The sequence below is a fragment of the Stegostoma tigrinum genome, chromosome 37 (genome assembly GCF_030684315.1).
Source record: "Stegostoma tigrinum isolate sSteTig4 chromosome 37, sSteTig4.hap1, whole genome shotgun sequence".
In the NCBI taxonomy this organism is placed as follows: domain Eukaryota; kingdom Metazoa; phylum Chordata; class Chondrichthyes; order Orectolobiformes; family Stegostomatidae; genus Stegostoma; species Stegostoma tigrinum.
In genome coordinates, this window is record NC_081390.1 from 5,348,083 (window position 1) to 5,354,082 (window position 6,000).

At 41.6% G+C, this 6,000-nt stretch overlaps 1 protein-coding gene across 1 annotated transcript in view; it reads left to right on the forward strand.

Moving 5' to 3' along the window:
- opn4a (opsin 4a (melanopsin)) overlaps window positions 1-5,770 on the forward strand; it is a 101,637-nt gene extending 95,867 nt beyond the window's left edge. The window contains exon 12 of the mRNA XM_048563752.2: window positions 5,688-5,770. The gene's annotated coding sequence lies outside the window, so the exon portion shown is untranslated. The remainder of the gene's footprint in view (window positions 1-5,687) is intronic.
- The last annotated feature ends 230 nt before the right edge of the window (window positions 5,771-6,000 follow it).

The window sequence follows — 6,000 nt, forward strand, 5'->3', positions numbered from 1 at the left end:
CCATCATAAGGTCAGAAGTGGGGATATTCGCGATGATAGCAAAATGTTCAGCACCATTTGTGACTCCTCAGATCCTAAAGCAGTTCATGTTCAAATGCAATAAGATTTGGACAATATATAGGCTTGGGATAACAAATGGCAAGCAACATTCGAACAAATTACAGGCTATGGCCATCACCAATAAGAGACAATGTAACCATCACCCCTTGACACTTAGTGATATTACCATCACTGAATCCCCACTATCACATCCCGTAGGTTGCCATTGTCCACAAACTCAACTGGATTCACCACATAAACAGTTGCTACAAGAGTAGGTCAGAGGCTAGGAACACTGTGGTGAGTAATTCACCTTTGGGCCATCAAAGCCTGTCCACCATCTTCAAGGCACAAGTCAGGAGTGTGATGGATACTTCCCACTTGCATGGATGGGTGCAGCTCCAACAACACTCTAGAAGTGATGGGATGGAGGGCCTTAGGGTAAAAATTCAACAAATTCATATTTGCGGAGAGCAGCTGCTTTTAAAGAGATGTTGGAGGCATGAAAATAAGGCAGTGCTGAACCTTCCAGCATGCTTCCTAGGGAGAATGTGGGATTGCCAAATGCTCAGGTTAAGCTTCAACAGTTTGCGTTGAAGTGACTGTGAAATTCAAGACATGTAAATAGAAATGCAGCAAATTTACAATGGGTCAGTCAGAAGGAGAAAGTAGAAGAGAAGGTGCTGCTCAGTTTCAGGGCAGTGCTGTTTACCACAGAGGTTCAGTTCAAGTCTTGCTCATGCACATTTTGGGAGACAACTGTCAGGACCAATGCAATGCTGGTGAACCTCTGAGGAATCTTCTGGTGTGATAGCAGTCTTGCAAGAGAGACTCTGCTGGAAGGCTGGAATTGGAGCAGCTTAGATCATGGAACTCTGCTGTTACAATCAGCATGTATATATTGCTACTATGTACTGCTTTAAGAAATATCTTCTGGTATCGCTTGAAGAAAACAAAAACTCAGACTAAATTTTTTGATAGCACAGTTTGTGTTCTGCAGAGCCTTAAATCAATCAGCCATTTCAAGGTCCTTCACAGGAGCAGTGACACTAAGACATGTAAACAGATTTAAGGTGACCAAAAATAGGCATCAAAAAGCTCAGTTAAGAATTAATGTTCAAGAAGAGGCAGAGAAGCAAGGAATTCCAAGGCTCAAGGCAAAACCAACATTGAAAACGGCTGTTTTTGTGAAAACGTTGGCATTTCCAGAATTTATATTTTCCACCTCCACATTGCTAATTAAAGCTGGTTTTCAAATGACCTGGTAATTGGCTTGCTCCACTTTTCAAGAATGTTTGCGTTATTACATCAGGCATCTTTAATGGGAGGGGGAGTGGGCATCAGAAACCACTGAGGGTTTCAGTGGAATTATTTACCTTCGCAGTTTCAAGCTGTCAGTGAGCTGTGAAATTTATGCTGCATTTATCATTTGTTAAATCCCGAAGTTCAAAATAATCAAATGCATGGAGGCTGATGACACAGACTGATAAGTGATCCATAAGTGAACAATATTCAAACTCAGGAAAGGAAATAGCAAAACAGACTTTGATGGCAGATGTCAAGAACCTCATGAGCAGATTATCATGCGTAGAGTAGAAGATCTAGGCCCCACAACTTATTGTGCATATGTGTGCTAGTGAGCACACATGTATGTGGGTAACATGTTCACATGTGCATCTTATGTATATGTGCCTACATGTGTGAATGCATATGTGTGTGTGAGTCTGTTTGTTTCTCTGCCTGCGCACACGTGTGTGTGTGTGTGTGTGTGTGTGTGTGTGTGTGTGTGTGTCTGTGTCTTTGTGTGTGTGCATGTGTGTGCACATATGTGCAGGTCTGCGTATATATGTGTGCGGGTCTGTGTATGTCTGCATGTGTGTGCCTGTACGTCTCTGTGCGTGTATGTGTGTGTCTGTGTGCACGTGTGTCTCGTGTGTGTGTGTGTGTGTGTGTGTGTGTGTGTGTGTGTGTGTGCTCTAACCTCTTTTGAAGCTGTCAGTTGAAAGATAACTCCCTGGATCAGCCTCAATTAGTGCCAGGAGATTGTTTCTTTCCACCTCCACAAACTGCCTGAGTCTTAGCTTGAATTTTCACATGAAAGTTTTACTATCAACTAGTGTAGACTTGCCAACTGGTTGCAGATTGTTCAGTTTAAAAGTGTTGTCCTGAGTGCAAATTATGTAGTTCAGTCTCTCAATAAAAAGAATTATGGGGCCCCTGGGCCACATAAAATGCATATCTTTGTATTCTTTTCATCATCTTAGCTTGTATTCTGCTTTATATTATATTGTGTGTGAACAAACATTCCAGGGTGGGGTTATTCAACTGATGATGTTTATAAATACCACTCTCCACATGCCTGGATAAGTGTAGCATCAACAACCCTCACTTGGCACTATCCGGCACAAAACAGACTCCATCTGCCATCTTGAAAGTTTTTCCCTCCATCGCCAGCCAATTTGGTGCCAATGTGCACTGCTTATAGGATGCAGTAAAGCAACTTGCCAACATCCCCTCAACAGCAGCTTCCAAACCCACACTGTCTCCCACTAGATGGGAAAGCAGGACCATGGTAACGCTACGTTCTTCAAAATTCCCAGTCATGTACGCATCACCAATCCCTTGTTGCCGTATCCCAAACCAGGAACTCCCACCCAAAGAGAATTGTAGCAGTACCTTCACCATATGAACTACAATGGTTCAGGAATAAGGCCCATTATCACCCTCTCAAGGATTAGAAATTGACAGTAAATGTTGATCTGGGCAGTGATTCCTATATCCCAAGAGTAAATGTTATCTCTGTTTAGAAAGGCGCACTACCTCTTAACATCTTTTGATTAAAAGTTATTCTTAGTTAATCTGCTCAGACTTGTTGTGACACACCTCCAGAGAGTTGGACCAGGGACTTCTGGCCCAAAGGTAGGGACATAACACCTGCTATCTTTACATTTATATGTGTAATCAGCTCAAAAACTCAATAAATATTCCTCATTTGCCATTGTCTAGAATCTGTCTCCAATTTTCAATTAAACAGATTTAACTCAAAACTAGAATTAGTTTGTCACTGCTCAAAGTCCACATCAATCTATGCTTCCCCTATTTTGCTGTGTAAACTAGCCCCATCAATTCCATTCTCCTGTCAATGGTAGTATCGCAGAACATCATCTGAGGGCGTAATTAAAGTGTAACATGTTCACATAGAAAATTTCCATTGTAAATGTAGATATATCATTTTTAATGCGAACATTAGTAGAAAGTTCTATGAATAGTTATATCAAAGCAATTTTGCCTTTTGCACAACTTCAATATCTTAATAAGTTATACAGGGTTTTGAGGTAGCGCAGGGTGTTTGTGGGTGACATTCAGGACAGAGCCTCTTGTTGACTTGTGGCAGTGACATTCTGTGACATTGTTGCTCCAGTGACTCAAGTAAGGATTAGAACCATCGATCTGTATTCGTCAGCTTCAATCAACACCAGTGGAATCCAACTGGGTTAAAAGCTTTCAACATGAATGTGTCACTGACCTACATTGACAGATGGAAAACTGATAGAGTTGAATTCCTGTTTTTATGGTAGCTGCTAAATGTGGTTTTCAACAAAGTCTGAAACCTTCAAGAAATGTAGACTTCTTTTAATATCAAACAAAAGTTATTTTTTAAAATTTGGACTAAACATTTCAAGTTAGAAAATCTGAAAACTCTGCAACTATATATTCTAAAGGTCAGCCAGACAGAGCTGTCCTAATATTTACAAAGAAACAAAGAAACCTACAGCACAAGAACAGGCCCTTCGGCCCTCCAAGCCTGCGCCGATCAAGATCCTCTGTCTAACCTGTCATCTATTTTCTAACGGTCTGTGTCCATTTGCTCCCTGCCCATCCATGTACCTGTCCAGATATATCTTAAAAAACGCTAACGTGTCTGCGTCTACCACCTCCGCTGGCAATGTTCCAGGCACCCACCACCTTCTGTGTAAAGAACTTTCCACGCATAGCTCCATTAAACTTTCCTCCTCTCACTTTGAACTCATCGCCCCTAGTAATTGAGTCCCCCACTCTGGGAAAAAGCTTTTTGCTATCCACCCTGTCTATACCCCTCATGATTTTGTAGACCTCAATCAGGTCCCCCCTCAATCTCCGTCTTTCTAATGAAAATAATCCTAATCTACTCAACCTCTCTTCATAGCTAGCACCCTCCATACCAGGCAACATCCTGGTGAACCTCCTCTGCACCCTCTCCAAAGCATCCACATCCTTTTGGTAATGTGGCAACCAGAACTGTACACAGTACTCCAAAAGTGGCTGAATCAAAGTCCTATACAACCGCAACATGACCTGCCAACTCTTGTACTCAATACCCCGCCCAATGAGGGAAAGCATGCCATATGCCTTCTTGACCACCCTATTGACCTGTGTTGTCACCTTCAGGGAGCAATGGACCCGAACACCCAGATCTCTCTGTTCATCAATTTTCCCTCGGACTTTTCCATTTACTGTACAGTTCGCCCTTGAATTTGATCTTCCAAAGTGCATCACCTCGCATTTGCCCGGATTGAACTCCATCTGCCATTTATCTGCCCAACTCTCCAGTCTATCTATATTCTGCTGTAATTTCTGACAGTCCCCTTCACTATCAACTACTCCACCAATCTTAGTGTCATCAGCAAACTTGCTGATCAGACCACCTACACCTTCCTCCAGATCATTTACATATATCACAAACAACAGTGGTCCCAGCACAGATCCCTGTGGAACACCACTGGTTACAGGTCTCCAATTTGAGAAACTCCCTTCTACTAGTACTCTCTGTCTCCTGTTGCCTAACCAGTTTTTTATCCATCTAGCTAGCACACCCTGGACCCCATGTGACTTCACTTTCTCCATCAGCCTGCCATGGGGAACCTTATCAAACGCCTTACTACAATTAACCTTTCATTACTCAATCAGAACTAACATAACGAGTATTCCCATTATAAACAAATTTGCTGTTACACGTTGGGCCCTTACTCTTGGATCAAAACATGATTCAAAAGACCAAGGCCCGGTCTTTTCTGATAAAATCCCTCCATTCTTGCCTACCATTGGGGGCATGGGGAGTAGAAATACTGAGATAGAGAATCAGATATGATGCTCTCGAATAGGGGAGCAATCTCAATGAATCAAATGACCTGCTCCAGCTCTGATTTTCTGTATTTCCATGTTTGCTGCTGGTTACATAACTGATTAATTGCTTGACTGATCATACAGTTTTAAATGAAAGACTGCAAAGTAACTTGTAAAAAATCAACTTAAGTTAAATGCAACTTATTTCAAAATCAAAAGAAAAGCAGAAATAAAATACAAATTGCAAAATGTAGTGGTGGTAGGCCTCAACTTGCAGTTTGTTGCCTCTGGATTCATTACAGTCTGAGGTCAATTATTCCATCATTGGCCAGGGCACATTGTCCAGCAAGCTTTATGGTCATCCTGATTTGGGATCATTTGCACCCCCAAAATTGCTCCCCCAACTAACTACCACCCCATTGTATTTCAAATAAGCACAGAGTTTACTGTGAAGGCAAAATCAGAGTTAAGCTTTTAAGCTGTTAAGAGTTAAGTTCTGAGGAAGGGTCACTGAAACTCTGTTAACTCTGTTTTTCCCTTCACAGATGTTGCAAGACCTGCTGAGCTTTTCTAGCAACTTCTGTTTGGTTTCACAGCGTTTACTGATTGTGGTCTCGAATTCATCACCATTCAATAAGCCACTGGATTTGTTCAAAGTTGGGAATCTGTCCAAGAAACTTGTTTTATCCGAAGGAATGCAGTGATTTCACTCACAGCATCATTGATTTAAGTTGATGCTAAAACCAAATGAATCCAGCAGTCGAAGTAATTAGCTGGCAGGCTTTGAAATTTGCAATGTCGCCATTAAAATAGTCAGTCAATTAATTGCAATTAGCCTGATGAAAGGATACATAAATA